Consider the following 27,316-nt stretch of genomic DNA (forward strand, 5'->3'; position numbering starts at 1 on the left):
GCTGAAACCCTCTAATCCAGGCAGTATTCTAATAAACTTCCTCTGCGTCCTCAAAGTCTCATATTTCCTGCAGGATTTAAAAAAAATCATGCTATGGTTTTGAACTCTATGTCTCTTTTTATGAACCCCCTTATCCTCTGTACTTTACCAATTACACCTTCAAATACACCAACCCATCCATAATCCTATGACCCTGTGTAGACATCAGCACTGTGCCATAATAGGTCAATGGTCATGTTCTTACCTCTGAATCATAAGGAGCTGTATTTGAGTCCCACTTTGGAAACTTCATCAGAAACATTTGGACTATTGAGGAATGATGCATTGTTCGAGGCAGGCCATTAAACTGATACACTTTTGCAGGTAGATCTCTTGCAGGGAAGATCAGAGTGCTTTATCCAGAGCTGAAACTCATCCATAAACTACTGCTGGTTAAGAAAAAAGATCACATTGCTGTTTCTGGAATCTTAAAGACCGCTCATAATCAAATGTGGTGCACCTTATATTACAACAGTGACTACACTTCAAATAGCACTTCATTACCTGCGAAGCACTTTTGGATGGCATGAAAGGTACAGAACAAGTGCAAGAATTTATTTCTTATTATCACAATGGTTTCAATATTCCTGGACTTGAAGAGGAATTAATAGGCTGTAAACACTTTATTATTTTAAAATCCTCCCTTCTGCATTGCTTTTGCCAGTTCACTGAGCTGAGACACAATATATTTAACTTAAAGCCTTTAAAGAGCATTAAAGAGGTAGTTCAATTGGCGTGAAGTCCTCATAGATCGGAGTATTGCATGTAAACTTCTATTATCCACTGCCCTCTGCTGGTCTCCTAGGCAGAAATTTGAATTAGAAAGCAGATTTGCCAGCATCCTCACAAACTTCTACAGATGCACCATCGAGAGCCTGCTGACGGGCTACATTACAGTCTGGTGCGGGAACTGTTCGGCCCACAGCCACAAATCACTACAGAGAGTGGTGAAGACGGCACAGCACATCACTGGCAACTGTCTCCCGGCCATTCAGGACATTTTCTACCGGCGGTGCCTGCGGAAGGCACGTAGCATCATCAAGGACCACAGCCACCCAGCACGCAGGCTGTTCTCGTTACCGTCAGGCAGACGATACAGGAGTATGGCTGCGCGTACCACCAGACTTAAAAACAGTTTCTACCATCAGGCTTCTGAACTCATAAACACATTTCAAATCATATATGTTGATTATTTTTAGTATTGCCTTTTTAACTATTTTTAATATTGTCTTTTTATCTTACTGTCATTTTTTTATCTTATTTATCCTTGGAATATTACTGCTGAGGTGACCCGTTGTCTTGTCAAATACATTTCATTGTACCGTTGACCCTGTGCCAACCTACATATGACAAATAAAATTTATTATTATATAGAAAACAAATAATTAAGAACTAGTCTGCTGCCATGACAGGGCCCAGATGCAAGATAAATAGCAGAGACACAAGAGACTGCAGATACTGGAATCTTGAGGAAAAATTACGAACTGTTGAAACATTTGTACATGGATAGGAAAGGTTTAAAGGGATATATGGGCCAAATGCGGGAAGGTGAGAGTCGTGTAGATAGACAATAGACAATAGGTGCAGGAGTAGGCCATTCAGCCCTTCGAGCCAGCACCGCCATTCAATGCGATCATGGCTGATCACTCTCAATCAGTACCCCGTTCCTGCCTTCTCCCCATACCCCCTCACTCCGCTATCCTTAAGAGCTCTATCCAGCTCTCTCTTGAAAGCATCCAACGAACTGGCCTCCACTGCCTTCTGAGGCAGAGAATTCCACACCTTCACCACTCTCTGACTGAAAAAGTTCTTCCTCATCTCCGTTCTAAATGGCCTACCCCTTATTCTTAAACTGTGGCCCCTTGTTCTGGACTCCCCCAACATTGGGAACATGTTTCCTGCCTCTAATGTGTCCAGTCCCCTAATTATCTTATATGTTTCAATAAGATCCCCCCTCATCCTTCTAAATTCCAGTGTATACAAGCCCAATCGCTCCAGCCTTTCAACATACGACAGTCCCGCCATTCCGGGAATTAACCTAGTGAACCTACGCTGCACGCCCTCCATAGCAAGAATATCCTTCCTCAAATTTGGAGACCAAAACTGCACACAGTACTCCAGGTGCGGTCTCACCAGGCCCCGGTACAACTGTAGAAGGACCTCTTTGCTCCTATACTCAACTCCTCTTGTTACGAAGGTCAACATTCCATTGGGACATCTTGGCCAGTCTGGGCAAGTTGGGCTGAAGGGCTCTGTATCTGCTGGAGGGACTCAGCGGGTCAGGCAGCATCTGTGGAGGGAAACGGGCAGACGATGTTTGAGGTCGAAAAAGGGCATGGTGGAACACAAAATATTGGAGTAACTCAGCGGGATCAGGCAGCATCTTTGCAGAGAAGGAATGGGTGACGTTTGAGGTCGAGAGCCTTATTCAGACTGAGAAACTAGATATGTAGAAGGGCCTTTCCCAGTGTGTTGCATGACTCTAGAACTGCTGGAAGAACGGCGGCATCAGTGGAGGGAATGAGGCAGACGACGTTTTGAGGCCGAGAACCTTCTTCAGACTGAGTCAGGGGAGAAGGAGAAGAGATAGGGAAAGGGCCTTTTCCTGTGTTGCTTGACTTTCGAGCTGCTGGAGGGACTTGGCGGCATCAGTGGAGGGAACGACGTCGTCAGACTGAAAGTCAGGGTAGAAAGGGCCTTTTCTTGTATTGTTTGACTCTAACTGCCGGAGGGACTTGGCGGTTTAGGCGGCATCAGTGGAGGGAAAAGGGGGCAGACGACGTTCGAGGTCCAGAACCTTCCTCAGACAAGGCAAACAGCAGCAAACAACATGGAGGGCGGGAACTTCTGTAATGGACGCTTCCCTGAGCCTATGTCGCTCCAGCAACAACAGGCACAAAGCCAAAACTGAGGCGGGTTATTTTCGTTTTTTTGAAGGACGGCAATTTATACGCCTTGGCTGACAAGATTCGAGTGAGGTAATGGTAAGAAGTGGGCCAATGAAAAGAAGCTGAGAGGAACACACGCACTAATTATTATGGGGCGTTCGTCTTACCCAACGGGGGGGGCGGGACACCGCGGTGTGATTGACGGCGCTTTCGCCCTATCGCGTATCGAGCTCGGGCAAACGTGTGGACGTTACGCGGATAGGCGGGCTCCGGGATGGAGTGACGGCCGGATTGTCCAATCCCGCGTTGGAAGGAGCGGGAGTTAGGCTGACCGACGTGAGTTTGAACCATTCACAGCGGTTCAATGTGTTGATGGGCATTGGTAGCGGCCAATGGCGTTGTGGATTCGTGGCGAAGGCGTAGGGTGGGCATCCAGTAGGAGGGGCGGGGGCAGAGGGGGCGGTGCCCTGTGGCGGAGTTGTGTTGTGTTTGTGTTTGTGTTGTGATGGTCGGCGAGAAAGTTTTTCGGCGAATTCTCCAGCTCGCTTTGCGTCGTGGAGCAAGGAGTGAAAACCCTTCAGCAGAATAGCGGGGATCGGAAGTCAATGGGATAGTCGGCGGCGCGCGAGCGAGAGCCGAGGGTAATTCCAGAAGATTCTGCGGGAGCCCCCCCCCCCCCCCCCTGCCCCTGGGTTGGCGGTGAGTTCGGGCCCAATGGCTGTGAGGAGTTTTGGAGGGAGGAGGAATAAAGAGGGGAACGCGTCGGGTGGGTGAAGGCGAGGGGGGTGGAGCGGGGCTGTGACTCGGGGGAGGAGTGAAGGGTTGGGAGGGGGACTCGGGGAGCCGAAGGAATGAGAAAGAGGGGAGGGGACGGGAGGGGAGGAGCAATGGATGCATTGGCGATGGATACGAGGTAGAGGAATGGCATCGAGATAGATGGTGGGACACTGGCGGAGATGAAAAGGGTAATAAGGGATAGGTTGATTAGATAAGGGGGTGCCGATAGTACAAGGTATGACAGGGAAGGGTGAATAAGGTGGCAAAGGTGGTAAGGATGGATTCAGTCTGGGGAGTGGTAAGGATGGATTCAGTCTGGTTGGAAGTGGACAGCAGTGGTTGGGGTAATGTGGATGGTTGAGGTGGAAGTAAATAAGGATGGATGTGCAGGAAGGAACTGCAGATAGACACAAAAAAACTGGAGTAACTCAGCGGGACAGGCAGTGTCTGGAGAGAAGGAATGGGTAACATTTTGGGTCGAGACCCTTCAGACTGTATTCTGTGGAGTAAATGGGATGGAAGTCTTCAAGTGGAAAGTAGGCCAATGAAGATGGCAGATACATTCTGTGGAGTGAATGCGGTGGAAGTGGACCAGTGGTTGAGGGCAGTGAAGGTGGCAGCAAGAATGGACGCAGTGAATGGGTGGAAGTGGAAGGTAGATGGAATTTGGGGGAGGGTGGGAAGAAAGGAGGATGATTAGGGTAGAGAGGAAGAATGGAAAGGAAAGTTTAACTGTAGTTAATAATGAATTATCCCGGATGTGCTCTTTTTCTGCCCTCACCCCACCTTTTTAGTTATTCCTGGTTCACTTGATCTTCACATCCTTAAGGGTCTGGTACCTGATTATATTTGGTAGACACCTCTGTTACTGAACCCATCACTTCAGTACCTTCTTAAAAAGTCCAAACCCCTCATGATAGCAAGACTATCGCTTACACCTGCACTGCTCACTGCAGACCTGCTAATTGATGATTATGGCCACGTCTACTAATAGCCATAAACCTGCAATACCTGCCATAATGATGGCATCTCACCATTTCAGCGATCAGCTAATGAAAAGGCAGATAATAATAACTTTTTTAAACATTTTCTCTGGTGATTGTGGGATGAGGAGAAAAGTAGTTAGTTTTCTCGGGTTAAAGTAATATTCTCTTTGATGTGGGATTATTAATTCTGTAACCTTGGGCCATTAACTTCTTCTCAGCCACGTATTTTAATTATTCTCAGCCTGGTTACACACATTTGTCTCACTTGTAATAAAAGATAGCTTTTTTTTGTGGAAATTTGTTCTAGGCTAGGATTAGAATTGCTGTGGATTCAAAGCACCAGGAGTACATTGTTCTCCATGATTCAAGCCTATAGTGGCCAGTCAAAATTTGAGGGCCGAGTAATAAAACAAAGCAGGTTTACCTCATTCATTTAATTTGAAGAAATTAAAACCTGAACATATGTATAGAGCTTTGTAGCCAAACATCTTTTAAATTTCATTTAAGATTTTCAGTGTTTTAAGTACTTACTTTTATCTGAACAAATTGATTTGAATAAATGGGAAATTGGAAGAAATTCAAATCTGAAATATTTCCACTTGTATCCATGGATGCCATCTGAGTTAAACAGGGGAACTTTATTAAATCCATATTGCGAATGAGGTTCTTTTTCCTCAAAAGTAAAAGTGAACATCTGCTTTGGTTGAATTGAGCCATCCTTGATTTTTTTGTTTCTCACAGAAATTGTGCATAAGTTATAGACAAAATTAATAATCAACATTGATAAATTTGAATTTATACTCTTATTGGGTGTGCTGCATGAGAAGATCACATTAAAATTAGGAACAGAAAAAATGAGTAGAGCACTAAGAGGAAATGAAGAGAATGAATACTGCAGGAGGGGAGAGGGTTGCAAAGATCACTGAACAATAAGGAAAGAAAGACAAGTAATACTAATAGAGAGTTCCCACTCAGAATCTCCTTTCTGATAAGTAAAAGCTTTTTAGTCAGTAAAAATGTCATCATCACCTGTATGTTTCATCATTGTACATATTCTACAACTGATTGTTTGCAGAGGAAAGATGAGCTCTTTATGGCAGTGTGCTGAACTAAATCAGTTATGATTAAATATCTGTTAAGATGTTTTGACAAGTTGGAACAGAGCATTTCAAAAAAATACAATTTTCTTCAAGTATTTTTCAAACCAATTTTTGATCAATGGTTGTAATTAAAATTAATTAAATCTGAATTAAATTTAACTTTTTCCTCAACCCAGAAATTCAAAAACATAAATCCAGGTTGATGTTTAATTACAATAATGTTTTTCGGTTAGGCCCTGTCAAGTGGATGTAAAGGATTGTGTTTACTCCTCAATCAACATAACTAGACGAGGATAACTGGGAAATATCACTATGCCCTTTGAGGAGGCTTACAATGTTCAGTTGTCTGCCAGATTTTCTGCTTGACAGATATCAAAAAGTATCTTAATGCTGTATAATGGGTTGAGGCTTGCAAATTCCGATGGATCTGTGTTGTTGATGGTTTTTGGCAGTTTATTGGCAGTTCCTTTTGCATCCCAGTAAATGTACTGAGTAGTTCTGTGAGTGTGTTACCACTGTGCCTCAAATCGAGAAGCATGTTGATGCATGGAACCCCAGGCTCATCAATTATTGCCATATGGAAGCTGCATTTTACAAATTATACTGTTTATGAAAAAAATATTCCTGATCTCATCAACAATTTTTTGTCCGGAATTAGTTTCAAGAACCGAGCCCTGACTACCCTAGAGAGCCTCCTGGTCATCATCATCATCATAGACTTAGAAATGAAAAGATGGGTGAGGGGGAGGGGGAGGGGGAGGGGAACCAAGTTTTTACTTTGTATCTTTTAATATGTGGAATATATGCAATTTTTGGGGGAAAGATTTTGTTTTCTGGTTATATCAATTTTAGAAGCATCCTTCAAATAATTCCTCTAAGTGATCTCCACAATTGTTAGCCTTTATCTCTGAATCTCTAAAGATAATGCTAAACAGTATTCTGAGGTAAGAGACAAAAAAACATATATTTGAGGGATGGTCATAGTTTTGACATTTGTTTAGGGAACCCATAACTGGCAATTATTATTAATTTAACAGAGGAAATATCCCATGATGTTACACAAAAGCACAGCGAGACAAACATAAACACTGGGCCAAAAGGAGGTAGGCTTCAAAATAAATAGTGATATGGGAAGTTTTAGAAAGGGACTACTATGTCATTATGGTATCAAGTTAGTTTTAAGGGCAAAGTAAGTATGGTGCAAATTTTACATCCTGAAAAACACTTTATTTCCATTTTCTATATCTGTTACCTGTATATGTTAATAAAAGAAATGTTCATTCTACATGCAACTTGTTCCATTTTCAGTATATTTAGATTGCCTGTGATTAGGCTAGCTACCAACATTGTTTATTTGTATGAATTCTGTCAGATGCTCTTGGGCTGTACTCAAGTTCATTTATTTGTTTTGGGAACACTGAAGTACACCTGGGTTCTAAAAATCTCATGTTAAAGCTTTTAATTTCAAATTTTGAAGATAAATTGCCTGACAAATGTTATATGCAGGATTAACTGAAGAGGATCAGGCAAAGCAGAGTTTACATTTGGATTGCAAAGTAATCACTGTTGGCTCACAGGAACAGAAAGTGAAAGAAGAAGAAATGGGGTGTGGTAAAATAAAATAAAAAATAAAGCAAAGGCATTTTTAATTATGGAAGGGAAATGCAAATTGGCCTTAATCAAGGTTTAATTTACATGTTCAATGTTTGGTCATCACTTTCCATTTAAAGAGGTCAAGGCAGTAATAAGAGTACGAGTTGTTTGAACGTACAATGTTGTTGAACATCAGCATTGTTGAGGATTGTCCCAATGTGGATTGAATTGATAATCTTACCCTAAATGCAATATAATTTTCCAGTGACAGTGAAGATTATCTAAATTTCTCAACCAATTATACCTGTATGTCCTTAATGCACACCCCTTTCCCCAAATACTGTGGTGCACTGCCACTCCCGTCTTTTTCACATTGTTTGGAATTATCTCAAATCCTTTTCTCTCTTCCCCAGCTCCATTTTTAAAATAAATCCACACAATCGTTCTCTCGCATGCTTATATTATCTTCCTACTCCCTGCCTTCTCTTTTCGCAAACGTTTTCTTAGTGCATCTTTTTGTTTATATGCATTGAAATTTTACTATTTGAGAAAAGAAGAATTGTAAAAAAGGGCCTGAAATTCGGACCAGTTTGATATCCATGTAATTTAATTGATTTTATCACTAAATTCCTCTTCAGTTCCCTCTTAAATGTAATGATGTTAGCAGCCTCTTCCTCCTCTCTGGGCAAGTCCTTCGACCTTCTCACCTTGCTCAGTGTCGATAATTGTATCCGTTCTGTTTGATCACATGCAGTCTCCTAAGCTTCAGCTGTACTTTGTTGAGGTCATGTAAGGTTTAACATATTGATACCTTTGACCTTGACTAATTTCAATAGGATCTCCTGTCATCCTGTAGACTAAACAAAAATGATGACTCAATACCATACAACAAAATTGCAATTAGGTTAACATTCTTTAAGATTGTGCAAGTATAATTCTTATATATTAATTTTTGTAGGATAAATAAAAGTACCTATTCCGATGACTCAACAGACCTTTGGGAAGGTTAATTTGCACCATTGAGTTGTTGGAACATAGTCTATCACTCCCATGCTTTTCAAACCAGTTTGAAATTTGCCTGAGTTCTTTTGAGTTTAATGTGACTTTGGAATTAAAAAAAAAAGAAAACATTTAATTTTAGCACTTTGTGTAAGCGCTCAAAATAATGACCAAAATGTCTATCTGAGAAGGAATCATTCTAGTTGGAAATCATAAATTGATTCACTAGTTATCTGCATCAGATTTGCAGTTTCAAATGTCCTCTGCAGACATCTTCTTAGTATGCAAGAGCATTCTCTGTTTCATCTTCCAATGTTTTGATGATACTACACATGCCATTGTCAAATATTGATTAGCGCATCCTAACTATTCAAGTATGGAAAAAGTACAAGCCGAGCATGTAACTGCTATACAATTTGAATCATGAGTTTAATTCCGCCATGCAACATTTCTAGGATGATATCTGATATGAAAAGTTGATTGGTAAGCAACTCTTCAAGTTTCAACAGTGCTAATATTCTAATAGATTTTATCTAATTTAAGCATTATAATTTAATAATGGACTGACTAGTTTTGTAATCTGTTGCAAATTTTCTGAACAGCTGAAGTTCTGTTGATATCAGAAACTGAAACTAAAACTTTTAAAAAGTATCCTTTTAAATGACGTTTTCAACCCCTCAGCCCTCATCCATTTCTCTATATACTGTCAGTGATTTTTTTTGTAATCCTGTTGTTACATTGTAAAACATCTGGTACATTGAGAACTTTTCTTTTCAAAATTTTGATCATGTGCTTATGCTTGGGTGTTTAGCATTGCCCTTTGCTGTTGGCACTGTCATTGTTTGAAGTTCTATTGTACATAAGGTTTGTTCTGATCTGTTCTGTAGGTCGTAAAAAACTAGATTGGTGTTGGGATAGTCCTATTTTGTATTGTAGTAATTCCCTGAAAAAACCTTGTTTTTATGTAAGGCTTTCCTTTACTTTGGGCATATGCCAAGTGTTTTTACAGCCAATAAAGTACTTTTAAAATTCTAGTTGCTTTTACTGATGGAAGTGGGGTAGCCAGTTCAGTGTTCAACAATGCTTCTACAAAAAAGTGTGAAAATGCCAGAAAGTCTATTTTAATTATATTTGTTGAGCGATGATGCTTGTATCACTTGCTATACTTCAGTATAGTGCTATGAAATCCTCAATGCCCACTGGAGAAAGCAGAAAAAGACCTTGTACAACAATTATTTGTAGTATTGCAGTGGAATGCCAGACCGATGCTATGGGAGTTAAACCCACATACTGTGGACAGAGTTTGAAAATTGTCTTTGGGTGACAGCACAGAGATGTCCTTATGAATCCCGAAGTGTCCATTTATCTAGCTTTTACTCATTGTAAATGTATTAATGTGCTTCTTGTGTTTAATTTTATGGCAGATTAACTTCAAAAATGTTCTTCTGTTTTGAGATGTACTGTATATGGATGCTCATATGTTTGTTTACTGTGCTGGCACTTCTAAGACTTCTTGTCTGATTTGTGCTTTGCTCAGAATTTTAGAGACCCATTGTATTGTTTATGTTGAAAACCCAAAATGTTGTCTGACCATTTTTATTCCAGATGCTGCCTGGTGTGCTGAGTTCCTCCAGCAGTGTTTCTTGCTCAAGATTCCAGCATTTGTAATTTTTTGTTTCTCTATGTTTGACAGACTATTCTGTTAATATTGCCTTTTGCACCTCATTGTTGATTTTTAATTGAATGTTTAACCTGAGGGTTTCTCTATTTATCGTACGGACTGTACAGAATCCTCGGGTAAGAGGAAAGGCAACAGTGTCCGCTTTATGATCAACCTTGGTGCACTGATTTTACAGTCTTGGCTCAATTCTTCTCCCCTCAACTGGAATACCTAGTCATAAATTTGTGTGCCTTTTATCCATTGAGGGAATTTACCTCTTTCATATCATATCATATCATATCATATATATACAGCCGGAAACCGGCCTTTTCGGCCCACCAAGTCCGTGCCGCCCAGCGATCCCCGTACATTAACACTATCCTACACCCACTAGGGACAATTTTTACATTTTACCCAGTCAATTAACCTACATACCTGTACGTCTTTGGAGTGTGGGAGGAAACCGAAGATCTCGGAGAAAACCCACGCAGGTCACGGGGAGAAAACACGCCCTTTGGCCCAACTTGCCCAACAATGTCTCAACTACCCTAGTCCCACTTGGTAGCGCTTGGTCCATAACCTTCCAAACCTGTCCTAACCATGTACCTGTCCAACTGTTTCTTAAATGTTGAGATAGTCCCAGCCTCAACTACCTCCTCTGGCAGCTTGTTCCATACACCCACCACCATCTGTGTGAAAAAGATACCCCTCGGATTCCTATTAAATCTTTTCCATTTCACCTTTAACCTATGTCCTCTGGTCCTCAATTCCCTTACTCTGGGTAAAAGACTGTGCATCTAACCGATCTATTCCTCTCATGATTTTGTACCCCTCATCCTCCTATGCTCCATGGAATAGAGACTCAGCCTACTCAACCTCTCCCTATAGCTCACACCCTCTAATCCTGGCAACATCCTCGTAAATCATTTCTGAACCCTTTCAAGCTTGACAATATCTTCCGAATAACATGATGCCCAGAACTGAACACAATATTCTAAATGCGGTCTCATCAACGTCTTATACAACTGCAACATGAGGTCCCAACTTCTATACTCAATACTCTGACTGAGGTCCCACATAGGAGATTAGTGGGCAAAATTAGGGCACATGGTATTGGGGGGTAGGGTACTGACATGGATAGAAAATTGGTTGACAGACAGAAAGCAAAGAGTGGGGATAAATGGGTCCCTTTCGGAATGGCAGGCAGTGACCAGTGGGGTACCGCAAGGTTCGGTGCTGGGACCCCAGCTATTTACGATATACATTAATGACTTGGACGAAGGGATTAAAAGTACCATTAGCAAATTTGCAGATGATACTAAGTTGGGGGGTAGTGTGAATTGTGAGGAAGATGCAATAAGGCTGCAGGGTGACTTGGACAGGTTGTGTGAGTGGGCAGATGCAGTTTAATGTAGATAAGTGTGAGGTTATTCACTTTGGAAGTAAGAATAGAAAGGCAGATTATTATCTGAATGGTGTCAAGTTAGGAGGAGGGGGAGTTCAACGAGATCTGGGTGTCCTAGTGCATCAGTCAATGAAAGGAAGCATGCAGGTACAGCAGGCAGTGAAGAAAGCCAATGGAATGTTGGCCTTCGTAACAAGAGGAGTTGAGTATAGGAGCAAAGAGGTCCTTCTACAGTTGTACCGGGCCCTGGTGAGACCGCACCTGGAGTACTGTGTGCAGTTTTGGTCTCCAAATTTGAGGAAGGATATTCTTGCTATGGAGGGCGTGCAGCGTAGGTTCACTAGGTTAATTCCCGGAATGGCGGGACTGTCGTATGTTGAAAGGCTGGAGCGATTGGGCTTGTATACACTGGAATTTAGAAGGATGAGGGGGGATCTTATTGAAACATATAAGATAATTAGGGGATTGGACACATTAGAGGCAGATAACATGTTCCCAATGTTGGGGAAGTCCAGAACAAGGGGCCACAGTTTAAGAATAAGGGGTAGGCCATTTAGAACGGAGATGAGGAAGAACTTTTTCAGTCAGAGGGTGGTGAAGGTGTGGAATTCTCTGCCTCAGAAGGCAGTGGAGGCCAGTTCGTTGGATGCTTTCAAGAGAGAGCTGGATAGAGCTCTTAAGGATAGCGGAGTGAGGGGGTATGGGGAGAAGGCAGGAACGGGGTACTGATTGAGAGTGATCAGCCATGATCGCATTGAATGGCGGTGCTGGCTCGAAGGGCTGAATGGCCTACTCCTGCACCTATTGTCTATTGTCTATTGTCTATTGATGACGGCCAAAGTGCCAAAAGCCTTTTTGGCCACCTTATCTACCTGCGACTCAACCTTCAAGGATCCATGCACTTATACTCCTAGATCCCTCTGCTCTACAACACCACCCAGAGGCCTGTGTAGGTCCTGCCCTTGTTCGACCGAAAATGCAACACCTCACACTTCTTTGTATTAAATTCCATCAATCATTCCTCTGCCCACCTGGCCAATCGATCCAGATCCTGCTGCAATTGTTCACAACCATCTTCACTATCTGCAAAACCACTAACTTTTGTATCATCAGCAAACTTGCTGATCTTGCTAAGATTACACTGGATGAATTACACTGTAGTTAACTCTGTTGAGATGGAAAATCTTAATGGTCTGTTCATCATTGTCGATGACTTCAATCATGCAAATTTCAGGCCCGTACTCCACAAATACCATTAGCATGTCTCCTGTCTCACATTGGTTTTAACATTCTAGACCACTGCTATGCCACCAAAGTACACCAATCTCTTCCCCTCATTTCACCCAGTCAGATCAGCTGTCGGTGCTGCTGCTGCCGCCTGCTTTCAGACCGACATTGAAACATGAGGCACCAACAAAGAGAGCAACACAGCAATAGACTGAAGAGGATGACTGGCTTGACTCAGAGGATGGGAACATGTTCAAGATCGCTACATCCAGACAATGAATATACCTTAGCCTGAACCTACCTAATCTCCCGTTGCCGGTCACTTTAATTCTCCTTCCCATTCCTACACAGACCTTGCTGTCCTAGGTGTCTTCCATAGTCAGAGTGAGGCTAAATGCAAATTGGAGGAACAGCAACTCATATTTTGCTTGGGTAGCTTAAAGCCCAGTGGTATGAATATTGATTTCTCTCACTTCATGTAGCCCCAGCATTCCCCCTCTCACTATCCCTCCCCCACCCAAGTCGCACTAGCTTTTCACCCCACAAACAGCTAACAATGGCCTGTTTCTTTTATCATCGTTACTTTTTTGCATATCTTTTATTCATTGTTCTTTATCTCTCCACATTACCATACATATCTCTCGTTTCCCTTATCCCTAACCAGTCTGAAGAAGGTTCTCCACCCGAAACGTCACCCATTCCTACTCTCCAAAGATGTTGCCTGGAGATACTCTGGCTTTTAGTGTCTACCTGAGTCATTACTGGTTTCATCAAGAAATGCATTGACAACTGCATTCCACCAAAGACTATTGGGTCTATACTAAGTATAAATTTTGAATGAACTGGGAGATTCAATCTCTGTTGAAGTCCAGTTCCAAGACTTTCAAGGCTGAGCCTGTGCTGTACTAGGACAAAGGACTATGTCTCGGACATAGTGGTCTGTAGCACAGGGGTTCCGCAGGGAACTGTGCTAGCTCCATTCTTGTTCACCCTATACACTGCGGACTTCAGGCACAGCTCTGCAAACTCCTATCTACAGAAGTTCTCTGACGACTCTTCCATCGTCGGCCTCATTATAGGCGACGATGACAGGGTGTACAGAGAACTGATCAAGGAGTTTGTGGACTGGTGCCAGCGGAATCGCCTCCGGATCAATGTGGGGAAAATCAGGGAGATGGCGGTAGATTTCCGCAGGCGCAGCCAGGTCCCCCCCGACGCCGGTGAACATCAAGGGAATGGACATCGGGCGGGTGGACTCTTATAAGTACCTGGGTGTTTATCTCAATAATAAATTGGACTGGACCGAAAACACCAATGCACTATACAAAAAGGGCCAAAGCAGACTTTATCTGCTGAGGAGATTCGGGTCCTTTGGAGTGCAGGGGGCACTCCTAAGGACCTTCTACAACACGGTGGTTGCATCAGCCATTTTCTATGGAGTGGTCTGCTGGAGCTGGAGCAGCAGCATCTCAGCGGCGGAGGGGAAGAGACTTGACAAGCTGGTCAGGAAGGCCAGCTCTGTCCTGGGTTGCCCCCTCGACTGAGTGCAGGCGGTGGGAGAGAGGAGGATGATGGCAAAGTTAACATCGCTGCTGGATAACGACTCCCACCCCATGCAGGACACTGTCACTGCACTTAGTAGCTCCTTCAGTGACAGACTCCTTCACCCCAAGTGCGTGAAAGAGAGATATCGGAGGTCCTTCCTTCCCGCTGCTGTGAGACTGCACAACAAGCACTACTCCCAGCAGACCAGTCAACAGTAGCAGTAACAGTGAAGGAATACACAGAAAACTGATGACAATTATGCTTGTCTTTACTTTTATTTATAATGAATGATCTCTTGCTATCCACTTTCCTGCTGTAACACTGTAAATTTCCCTGGTGTGGGACGAATAAAGGAATATATTATTATTATTATTATTATTATAGAAGTCCAAGTATGATCTCCATGTCTACAGGGAATTTCTACAGGATGCCAACAGGGAATACTAGGATACGCTAGAGGCTCAAATCAATTGAGCGGATGCCAGTCAACAGTGGTGGGCCTGAATATAGGCTTCAAGCTGAAATCGATGGGTCATCAACTATTGCCCATACCTGTTTACTTTGTGAAGTTAGTATTAAGCTGCTTTGTTGAGCCACTGCAGGTCATATGGTGAAGATACTCCCATGTGTTTCTAGATAGGGTTCCAGGATTTGAGGTACAGTGATGTTGAACGAATGCTGATATTTCCAAATGAGGATGGTGTAAGATTTGGAAAGAAACCACCAAGTGGCTGTGTCCAATGAGCCTGCTGCTGTTTCCTTTGGTGCTACAGGTCGCAGGTTTTGGAGATGATATTGGAATAGCCCAAGTGAGCACCTCGGCATTCTGTAGATGGTGAACCAGTGACTGAGGCAGTGCGACGAGTTATTCCGTTGGCATTGAACTTCTTGAGTGTTGATGGAGCTGCATGCATCTATATTGGTGTAGAGTATTTCATCACATGTGATTTGTTCAGTATTAATGGCGGTAAGGCTTTAGAATGTTTTAAATAACGTTAGTTTGAAATTGTGGGAGGTGGTATTAACAAGAAGAATAACATGTATTCTACCTTATTAATTTAAGTGGCTTCACAGTGCGATTATCAAACAAAACAACACTGAGCCATATAGGGGATGAGTTCAAATGACCAAACGTTTGATTGCTGTGATAGTTTTCAAGGCAGATTTTAAAGGAGGAAAGGGAGGCTGCGAGGAAATTGCAGAGAATAAGGCCCTGCATCTGAAGTCATGTTTGCCAATAGTGTAGTAATTGAATTTGGGAATGCCTGAAGTCTCTTGTCAGTAAAGTTCTTGGAGGATAATGAGTTTGGAAAAGATGATAGAGAGAGTTTGAGGAGGGACGTGGTTGTGGAGAATTGGGTGGGCAAGGCTGTGAGGGATTCTCCAAACAAGGATAAGAATTTTAAAATTATTCTCTGAGAGTTTAGCAATGAATGCACAGTAATGAATTAATAAAGTGGTGGAAGTTAGGAAAGGGGAAGTGGAAATTTGTATGGCCTTAGGGTTATGGAAGCAGTAAGTAGAAAGCCAGCCTGGAGAAAGTCTAAAGAATTAAGAAGTAATGAATGTATTCTATGTCTGAAGCAAGTCATTCTACTATATTAATTACCTGTTGCTGGTTTGACCCAGAGTTTATTCTTTAATTCACAATATCTTATGGTCTCTTGGGGAAACATGCAATTTTGTTTTCTTATACAAGATATCGCAAGTCTGCAGCACAGGAACAAATGGTCTAACCCAACCTAAAAAGCTCCACAGAAGTGATTATCAGACAGAATATAATGCTGAGCTGCATATGGTTTTGCAAGGTAAAATATTTGATCATACGGGTAGGTTTCAGAAGATGGAAGAGAACTGGATTTTGATACAATTTATGCTTCTCATCTAAACCTATCAATGTATCTGATGCTGAGCATTAAATGATTTGGAAAACTGCACATTCTGAAATGTTTGTTGGGTCAGCTCCCAGACTAAAATAACATCATTAAGTAGCTAGCTTTTCTCTGTCTTAAGGTGTTTATCCTTGTGTATCAATGATGCTCACTTCGGGTGACATTTGCGCGTCCTTCCTGAAGGTATTAATTAATTAAAATAGATGTAATCCATTAGGTGTAGAAGATTACATTGTTGGAATTCCAGCTGTTAACTGGAAGTTGTAACAACATTGGTTGGCTAATATTTAGTCAGAAAGCTATAACGAACAGTGTAGTAGTTTTCTTCCTGCTCTAGTAAATGTTCACACAAAAACTAGACATATTAAAAAAATAAAATTAAAAAAATTTGTACATAATTTGGAAACTTTGTTCATTTGCCGCGATGAAGTTCTGTTGCAAACATTAATAAATATATCATTTATCTAGTGCGCAACACATGATATTCATTGAAATACTTTGTGTATAGCGGTCTAGAGGGGTATTTTGGTGTTGAAAATCAAAAGAGAAAGTGAAGATACAGAAAATCGGAAATGGGAAGTACTGGAAACACTCAAGATATCAATTGGCATCGTGGAAAAGGCAACGATTAATGTTTAAAGTCATATTTCGTTTGTCAAAGCGTCATCGGCACCGATGAAGGATCTTTGATGCAAAATGCTAAATTTGCTTCACTTTCCTCAAATGCTGACTGACATTCTGAGTGTTTCCAGCATTTTCTGTTTTGCTTTCAATATATTGTGTTAACAGAAGATACTTTTCGGCCTTCTCTTATTCTTGCCTTAGAGGGAGTACAGAGAAGGTTCACCAGATTTATCCCTGGGATGGCGGGACTTTCATATGAAGAAAGACTGGATAGACTAGGCTTGTACTCGCTGGAATTTAGAAGACTGAGGGGGGATCTTATAGAAACATATAAAATTCTTAAGGGGTTGGAGAGGCTAGATGCGGGAAGATTGTTCCCGATGTTGTGGGAGTCCAGAACCAGGGGACACAGCTTAAGGATAAGGGGGAAGTCTTTTAGGACCGAGATGAGAAAACATTTCTTCACACAGAGAGTGGTGAGTCTGTGGAATTCTCTGCCACAGAAGGTAGTTGAGGCCAGTTCATTGGCTATATTTAAGAGGGAGTTAGATGTGGCCCTTGTGGCTAAAGGGATCAGGGGGTATGGAGAGAAGGCAGGTACAGGTTACTGAGCTGGATGATCATAGCTTAATTCACAATACTGTTATTGCAGATAATGTTAATGTTGTCAGGTAGGAAACATACAACCAATTTGCAGCATATGTTTCCACAAAGAACAGTATGATCCAAATGTTTGGAGTGATGTTAATTGAATAATAAATATTTGAAGTTCTCAGATATCTCTGCTACTCTTCAACAGAATGCCGTGGCATTTTTCACATTTATCTGAGAGGGCCTTGGCTTCAAATCGGAAAGGTTATATCTCTGATAGTGCAATGCTCCCTCAGTGGTGCTCAAGTCTCAAGTTCAGATTTCAAATCCTATTTATGACCCGTGGATTGAAAATACATTGAAGGATATGATTTGAAGTTGAATAGATGTGTTTAAGATCGGATAAAATATTGGGGATAGCAATCTGATCCCTTTTTTGCAGCATGCTACATCATTTACTTTTTGTGGTTCAGTAAAATATAGAGCTGCTTGGAGTTTGCAAGGGCACTGACTTAATATGGTGAGTATAAAGAAAGGTTCATATTCAATACGCGCTATTATTCTCTCCTGTGAGTAAGGTTCCAGTGTTTGTGTTGGGGTAATGAACTTAACTTCCTGATGTTCAAGAGTTCTGCTTTGTATGTCATTCAGATCTATTGGTCTCCCATTCGATTTAGTTTAGTTTAATATTGTCATATGTACCAAGATACAGTGAAAAGCTTTCTTTTTGCATGCTATCCAGTCAAAAAGACTATACATGAATACAAACAAGCCATCCAAAATACATGGATAAAGGTTACAACATTTAGTGTAAAGCTATAACATTGAAGTCTGATTAAAGATAGTTCAAATGTCTCCAATGTCAGCACTGCACTCTAGCTGATGAGAGGACCGTTAAGTTGCCTGATAACAGCTGCAAAGAAACTTCCTGAATCTGGAGGTATGCATTTTCAAATTTCTGTACCTCTTGCCTGATGGTAGAGGGGAGAAGAGGAAATGACAGGGGAGAAGAGGAAGTGACTGGGGAGAGACTGGTCCTTGATTATGCTGGAGCCCTTGCCGAGGTAGCATCGTGCAGATGGAGTCAATGGAAGGGGGACTGCATTTGTGTGATAATGTGGGCTACATCCACAACTCTGCAATTTCTTGCGGTCTTAGATGGAGCTGTTATCAAACCAAGCTGTGATGCATCCCTAATAAGATGCTTTCTACAGTGAATCTGTGGAAGATAGTGAGGGTTGTTGGGGACATACTGAACTTCCTAAGCCTGCTAAGGAAGTAGATGCATTTGTGTGCTTTCTTGGCCATAGCCTTATTGTGGCTGGTCCAGGAAAATTGGTGGTGATATTTATTTCTAGGAATTTGAAGCTTTTGACCATTTCTACTTTAGCAGCATCACTGTGTGTATTGGTTTTGCGAAGGCACTGACTCGTGGAATGCTGGCTTCACCCATGACATGTTTCCAATACTCCCCTAAAGTGGCCATTCCTATGTGAAAAGTTCATATTTATAAAGAATCGTTCATGACTGCAGGATATTCCAAACCATATCATCAAACTGCACTTCAAAAGTACTTAATTGTATAATACAGACAATTAAGTACCTTTGAAGTATAGTCTTTGATTATAATGAGTAGATACCGATGACAGTTGCTGAGGGATAAATATTTGGCAATGCATGGTCAAAACTCTTTCATATCATACAATCTTCCATGTCCTTCTGAGTAGGCAGTTGGGAGCTTAGTTTTTCTCACGAAAGACAGTGTTTCTTTAATAGCACAGTACTGCCCAGGTAATGCATGGAATATGTGAAGATAAACAATGTGCTTTATCAGCTATGAGACTAACGGGTGATTCCACCAATCGTTTGGCCAGTCCTCAACCAATTGTTCTGGCTGGAAATCGCAACTATTCATGAGCCAGAGTACATTGTATCATTCTCTCTCGTTTTTCCATAAAACTGTAGTTTCCCATTATCATGGGGTCATGGAAGGATTGTATGTATGATTTATGAATAGAGAACCAAAGAATAGAGTTGTTTGATGTATCTGCATAAAAGGTGGTGCTCGTTCATGTGAGGAAGCTAGAATGGTGGAAGGAAAGAGAATCTTGAAGATCAAGAATCACCGATGCAAATGCATCCCTACACTTCTGTCATGTGTGTGGAAGGAGCTATCAAGCCCAGATTGGTCTAATCAGCAATCTCTGTAAACTTTGCAACACTGCAGACTAGATGTCATGGTGTTACTTGAGAATGAGTGATGAAAGCACATTGTGTTAACTCTTGTTTTTTTGTCTTGCTGACCACTCTCAAGTACAACCATGCTAAATTGGGTATGATAATATACTTCTCATTCCTGTACCAAAGGGTCACTAACAGTGATTTTTTTTTGAGGATTTGTATTGAGTATTACCAGAACTAAAGTCGGCTCAGAAACAATTTGATGATCTTCATGGTAACTTCACTTGAGGTTAACATAAGATTACAATTTGCATGATACCATGGTGGCAGGTTGCTTATGAGACATGGAAAAGAGTTGTTTGCAAGTATTGAGGCCTTGCTGTCCTTTGACAAACTTGGATGAGCTGGGGCGTGGATCTGCAGATGATAGTAATTGAGCTAAAAGTATTAATGGGAAGTAGTTTTTTTTCTAATGACATCAAAGTATGTTAAATGTTATGACAACATCGATTGTAGAAAGAAACACTAAATTTTCATTGAATTCTGATATATTCAGTGGCTTGAAAATTGTATTGTCTTTGTTATTTTGACTTTTACCAGTGCCCTTGTCTACTGTGGGTTGTATTGTGGATCAGATTCCTTTTTCTTTTTGCATGTTTATCAGCAACCTGCAAGTGCAATAGTGTAGGTAAATGGGAGAATTGTGGCCAATGGGCAATTCATATACATCACTCAAAAAGATTTGTGCACTTGAAATGGTTAGGGTCTTTAGCAATGGCTAATTGCTGCTTCGCCTATGTGAGTCCCTTTTCTTTATATAGAAATCAAAACTCTGGAATAACCAAGAATTAATTCATAATCATGTTTTAATCATTGCTCTTACTTGTAACTTTAGTTGACCTAAGACTGGTAGAAAGTAAAAAGAGTATTCCAAAATGATAGTGTTTTTGAAAAGTTTCACTAACAAACAGAAATGGTCAAAGAAAACAATTAAAAAATAATTGGCTAAAAAGTAACAGTGAGGTGGTCTTTAGCATTATTGGTGGTCTTTAACATTGCTCCTACAAAAAAGCAATATTTGGAAGTGCTGAGGTAGTTGTACAAAGATATTGTAGCATAATCTAAGGTTGTAAAAGATGTGCAGTAACAAAATGTGATGCTGTAACAGTGGAATATGAAACTGCACATGGCAAATTCTTCACCAAGGGAATGAATAGAATTTGGGAGAATGTACATGAACTTTCCACATGTGATAAGCCTACTTGTACAGATTTTGATACAGACATTTACAAGACTATTTAGGTTTGTCTCGGGATTGTTTTTCTGAAGAAATTAATAAAAATAATTAAATCCTGAAAAAAGGCCAGTTTTAAAAATGCACCTATTCCTCACCTGAAAACTAGCTCTGTGTGTGTCTGTGTCTGTGTGTGTGTCTACAGTGCCGATTTTATTACAAATCACGTGGATAAAGTGCACATTGTCAGATTTTATGAAAGGGCATTTTTATTCATTTTGGTTTCACCATGTAGAAATTAGAGCTGTGTTTATACATAGTCCCCCCATTTCAGGGCACCATAATGTTTGGGACACATGGCTTCACAGGTCTTTGTAATTGCTCACGTGTGTTTAATTGCCTCCTTAATGCAGGTATAAAAGAGCTCTCAGCACCTAGTCTTTCCTCCGGTCTTTCTATCACCTTTGGAAACTTTTATTGCAGTTTATCAACATGAGGACCAAAGTTGTGTCAATGAAAGTCAAAGAAGCCATTATGAGACTGAGAAACAAGAATAAAACTGTTAGAAACATCAGCCAAACCTTAGGCTTACCAAAATCAACTGTTTGGAACATCATTAAGAAGAAACAGAGCACTGGTGAGCTTACTAATCGCAAAGGGACTGGCAGACCAAGGAAGACCTCCACAGCTGATGACAGAAGAATTCTCTCTAATATAAAGAAAAATCCCCAAACACCTGTCCGGCAGATCAGAAATACTCTTCAGGAGTCAGGTGTGGATTTGTCAATGACCACTGTCCGCAGAAGACTTCATGAACAGAAATACAGAGGCTACACTGCAAGATGCAAACCACTGGTTAGCTGCAAAAATAGGATGGCCGGATTAGAGATTGCCAGGAAGTACTTAAAAGAGCAACCACAGTTCTGGAAAAAGGTCTTGTGGATAGATGAGACGAATATTGACTTATATCAGAGTGATGGCAAGAGCAAAGTATGGAGGGGTGAAGGAACTGCCCAAGATCCAAAGCATACCACCTCATCTGTGAAACATGGTGGTGGGGGTGTTATGGCCTGGGCATGTATGGCTGCTGAGGGTACTGGCTCACTTATCTTCATTGATGATACAACTGCTGGTGGTAGTAGCATAATGAATTCTGAAATGTATAAACACATCCTATCTGCTCAAGTTCAAACAAATGCCTCAAAACTCATTGGCCGGTGGTTCATTCTACAGCAAGACAATGATCCCAAACATACTGCTAAAGCAACAAAGGAGTTTTTCAAAGCTACAAAATGGCCAATTCTTGAGTGGCCTACTCAATCATCCGATCTGAACCCAATTGAGCATACCTTTTATATGCTGAAGAGAAAACTGAAGGGGACTAACCCCCAAATCAAACGTAAGCTAAAGATGGCTGCAATACAGGCCTGGCAGAGCATCACCAGAGAAGACACCCAGCAACTGGTGATGTCCATGATTCGCAGACTTCAAGCAGTCATTGCATGCAAGCGATATGCAACAAAATAGTAAACATGACTATTTTTATTTACATGACATTGCTGTGCCCCAAACATTATGTTGCCCATGGGGGACTATACATAAACACTACTATAGTTTCTACATGGTGAAACCAAAATGTATAAAAATGGCCTTTATTAAAATCTAACAATGTGCACTTTAACCACATGTGATTTTTTTCTATTACAAATCTCAAATTGTGGAATACAGAGGCAAATAAATAAATGATGGATCTTTGTCCCAAACATTATGGAGGGCACTGTATATATAAATGCTCATTTTCTAAAACTGCATTATAACGAAAACAGGAAGAGTGGAACTCGCACAATTTGACAACAGTTGTGTGAAGCTTTTAATATTATGTCCATTGAGCTGTGAAATGTACCTTGAAGTGAAATTGTAAACAATACCCATCAGTATTCTGGGAATGATCTGGGCTGATCAGCAAATCCATCAGTTGATGTAAGTATTCATCTGGTCTTCTCCATTTGGAAAATGAAATTGGAGCCTACACAAATCTAAGAAGAACTACTATTTCCCTCGCCATAATACAAGCTATAGCTGTTAGGTCAATTGAAACTTGCAAGAATAAACAGTAGATTTTTGTAGTGCATAGTATCAAGTGATTTTTGACCACGTTCATCTACATTGAGATAACGCAATGTGAGTTAGTTGAACAATGGAACATACCATCTCATTGTGCAATCTCCCAAGTTGATATGTGATTTGGTCAATAGGATGGCTGCAAGTCATCCATTTGTGAGTAGCATGATTAGTGTAAACCATCACAACCAAGCACAATTTTGTCTTTCTCTTTGCTTTTAAATATTCTTTCCTCAGTCATCACAGATTAAAAAACAATTGATAATTTCCCTGTAGAAATGCTCAGGAAAATTGTGGAATGGATAGCACCAGAACTGTTTCGTGATTGATTTTTTATTTCCAGGAAGATCAGATGCCCCAATTTCTGATGAACTCCTATTCGTTATGTGTGATATAATTGGGAAAGTGTGTTTTAATTCGGACCAATGAATCTGCTTATGGCAGCCAAGGGTTAATAAAGTTCTTTCCCTACTGCAACACTCTTTAAATTCCAGCCTCCATTTTCTCTACAGTCACCTCGGCATAATTCTTTCAGTGCGATGTTGTGAAAACTACACGGGTTTCTGCTTTCTTTCCTTCTCTGCCGCCTCCCACCTTTTCAGTGAGAGTCATCCGTTTGGTTATGAGATGGGCAAACTGCCAAAAATGTGTGACAGCAATTAAGCGTATGCAAAACAGCGTTGCGTTTTGGGGAGGCGGTGCCTGCAAGCAACCATTCATCAGGACCTCAGTACCCAGCAAAAACTGCTTTACTACAGAGAGAGCGAGACCAGAATTCTATTGCCATTTTTCAAGTTCCCACTGTGTGTGTTTGTGTGTGTCTATGTTTGTGTTTTTTTTAAATTTCGTTTTTTATTTCCTGTCCCGGTATTTGGCTGGCTTTCAACCGTCGCAGCGATCTTTTGTCTTATTTTGCCTTCTCATCGGTTGAGACGCACTTGAGATTGGTGAGCGTTAAATGGGAATGAGAAATATGCAATTTTTTTCCAAAACGCAATGTACCCTACCTCATTGGGGAAAACAATAAATGCCATATTTAGGAAAGATTTCAAATGGCAAATCCTTATATATGCCTTTTTTTTTGCTTAAAAAAAAAAGCTGCTTCATTTTTTAATTCCCTAAGAAAATAACGACCTACTTGAGATGTGGTCTGAATTGATAATTTGGTGCAGAATTCTTTTCAATTGTGGATTTATTTTGCTGTGCAATGTTGATATTTGCATTTTATGTATTTTTAGAGTACAGTTACTTTTAAAATATCTTCTATTGATTGCTTCTGTTCAAAATGTTGCCCTGTGGTAATTTTGCTATTCTGTATTTGTCCCACTGCATATTGTTACTACTTTTTTTAGGGTCCGTTGCACTTCTTTTCCTATGTAATACCATGCACATTTTTTTTGTTTTGTTGTGGATTTTGTATCCTCCCACTGGGCAAAGGACCAGTCATGAACATGGGTGCCAGTATACTGTTGATCCTTTGCCCAAATGATCAGTCTCTGAATACAAATCTTGACTGTGAATATGTCTATTTTTTTGACTGTTGGAAACATTGCAACTATCTCACCCAACAATCAGGCATACAATTTTTTCAGCAAGCTGGAGACCAATCAAGAGGCATGGTTAATTAGCTTTCTCTTCCTTCTCTCAGGTGTGATGTGATGGTTGTAATGCCACAATAAAGAGATATGCCAGCTAAGGGAGAACTATGGGATAAATAGAAAATTTCTTAGTTTAGTCAGGATATTGATCATGATCGTGGAACTCAGAGCCAAAACATTGGAGGAGGTTATGGTGCCATTTCTTCTTATTTTCCCCTGCCCTCACTTTTCCTCCACCTATGTTAACAAGGTGTTGGTGAGTTACGCAGGCTGTAATCTGAAAATGAAACAAGAATGTAATAAGACCAATATTGTCATTGGAGTCTTTAATCTTCACGTAGACTGAACAAACCAGTAGAGGATGTTTATTAATCGCATCAGTTTATCAGTTTCCTCTTAGTGTATATTATGGGACAACCAGGAAGGATGAATTTTAAACTTATTATTTTTGTGCAAAGTTTGGTAATCTGGAGTATTATTGTTGTGAAGGTGTCTCCAGGGAATCATCATCATAATAGAATTTTATATTGAATTTTAAAGTGAGTTAGGTTGATCGCTGGTCGGCACGGACCCGGTGGGCAAAAGGGCCTGTTTCCGTGCTGTAACTCTACACTAAACTAAACTAAAAGTGGTGTGAATAAGGAACTTTAAAAATATTATTTATAAAGAAAAGGAACATGAGTAAACTAAAAACTATCACATTTCCAGACCTTATGGTCTAAAGAAAGCTTAGATTTTGGTAAATATTCCTGAAACAAATTCAACCTAGATTTGCTGTATTTTCAAATAGGAAAGGTTCAGAAAGTTAAGAGTTGAGGTGGAATATAAACCATGATTATTGCAGACAATGAAGATGAAAATAGCCTACTTTCTTATATAAGCTATTTTAACATAGTGGTCTTACAGTGCCCTCCATAATATTTGGGACAAAGACCCATCGTTTATTTATTTGCCTCTGTACTCCACAATTTGAGATTTGTAATAGAAAAAATTACATGTGGTTAAAGTGCACATTATCAGATTTTAATAAAGGCCATTTTTATACATTTTAGTTTCACCACGTAGAAATTACAGCAATGTTTATACATAGTCCCCCCATTTCAGGGCCCCATAACGTGTTTCTGATCTGTCGGACAGGTGTTTGGGGATTTTTCTTTGTTATAGAGAGTTCTTCTGTCATCATGTGCGGAGGTCTTCCTTGGCCTGCCAGTCCCTTTGCGATTAGTAAGCTCACCGATGCTCTCTTTCTTCTTAATGATGTTCCACACAGTTGATTTTGGTAAACCTAAGGTTTGGCTGATGTCTCTAACAGTTTTATTCGTGTTTCTCAGTCTCATAATGGCTTCTTTGACTTTCATTGGCTCAACTTTGGTCCTCATGTTGATAAACAGTAATAAAAGTTTCCAAAGGAAATGGAAAGACTGAAGGAAAGACTAGGTGCTGAGAGCTCTCTTTACCTGCATTAAGGAGGCAATTAAACACACCTGAGTAATTACAAACGCCTGTGAAGCCATGTGTCCCAAACATTATGGTTCCCCGAAATGGGGGGGACTATGTCTAAACACAGCTGTAATTTCTACATGGTGAAACCAGAATGTATAAAAATGGCCTTTAATAAAATCTGACAATGTGCACTTGAACCACATGTGATTTTTTTTCTATTACGAATCTCAAATTGTGGAATACAGAGGCAAATAAATAAATGATGGGACTTTGTCCCAAACATTATGGAGGGCACTTTAGTTGCATAATATCTTTACTCAATAAACCTTCAAAGAAATTGAAGTCCAAATTCACCACTGGTGATAAAATAGATGAATGTATTACATTAATGCTTCCAGATTAGACCTAGAAAATAGAATATTTTTCTATGTGAGCATGAGTTTATTTTAGGAATTAAGGAGAAGTTTATAACTTGCCAATTTTCACTTTGGTTAATCGGTTCCTTTAAGTGGTTGAGTGGATTGGTTTGGTACATGATAAATTAAAACACTTGGTCTGTGGAACGCAGGTTGGTGTTGATACTAAGCAACAGTGACTTCTGTTTTGATAACTTGAGAAACGTCCGAGGTGTCCTTGTAGAACTAAGTTATATCTGACAATGAACAGGAGAAGAAGTAATCTTAAGATATTTGCATTTGTGTATGCCAGAACAACTGGAATAGAGTTGTGAAGGAAAATTGAGAACAGTTGTTAAGGTCTTTTTTTATATTTTGAAGGTGATCAGCAGCTGGGGCAGGTTGCCAATGAATGTGTTTAGAATCAGGATGCAGAAGGGGCTGGAAGTTATAATAGGAAGCAAGTATGGATGGCTTTTCGTTAGATGTGATTTTGGGCTGTATTGATCTAAATCAATCTGAGGGCCTTGGTCCTAATTTTTCTTTCAATTCTGTTGACAAATACAAACTTTGTACTCTGAGGTGATGGGGTGAAGATTAGCACATGGAGTGATTGGTAAAAATATATGAAAAATACAAATACAAATTCAGTTATTGAGTTATTTTTGTGAAATCATTTACAGTTAAATTAAAAAGATACTTATCCTTTGTCTTGCATTATGTAAAATCTTGATTAAAATTATATTCAATGTTTATTTCATTGATTCTTGGGATATCGGTGAATAACTTTGTTCTCTGTCACCCAAAATGCGAAAAGAACAAATTGAACCTTGTACAACCACTGAAGAATGTAGTAATGATGTCAATTATGGAAGCAGCTAAAGTGGGGAATTAAGAGTGGCATGCGTAACACCTAAAACAATTTAAAATATATTTGCTTTTGCACTGTTTCTTCTCGCTATTCACATTCTTGGGACTTAACAAAATATTTTTCACCCAGCATCGGTAGTTATTGTAA

At 40.3% G+C, this 27,316-nt stretch overlaps 1 protein-coding gene across 6 annotated transcripts in view; it reads left to right on the forward strand.

Annotated features, from left to right (window-relative positions):
* The first annotated feature begins 3,396 nt into the window (after positions 1-3,396).
* LOC144611443 (trinucleotide repeat-containing gene 6B protein-like) overlaps positions 3,397-27,316 on the forward strand; it is a 162,997-nt gene continuing 139,077 nt past the window's right edge. For 3 of the 6 annotated variants that reach the window (XM_078430536.1, XM_078430540.1, XM_078430541.1), the window contains exon 1: positions 3,397-3,626. The gene's annotated coding sequence lies outside the window, so the exon portion shown is untranslated. Of the gene's footprint in view, positions 3,627-23,424; positions 23,464-23,638; positions 23,810-27,316 lie in introns of those variants that run through there. The other 3 variants (XM_078430537.1, XM_078430539.1, XM_078430538.1) reach the window with 3 other exon arrangements.

This window comes from Rhinoraja longicauda, chromosome 40 (genome assembly GCF_053455715.1).
Source record: "Rhinoraja longicauda isolate Sanriku21f chromosome 40, sRhiLon1.1, whole genome shotgun sequence".
Classification (NCBI taxonomy): Eukaryota; Metazoa; Chordata; class Chondrichthyes; order Rajiformes; family Arhynchobatidae; genus Rhinoraja; species Rhinoraja longicauda.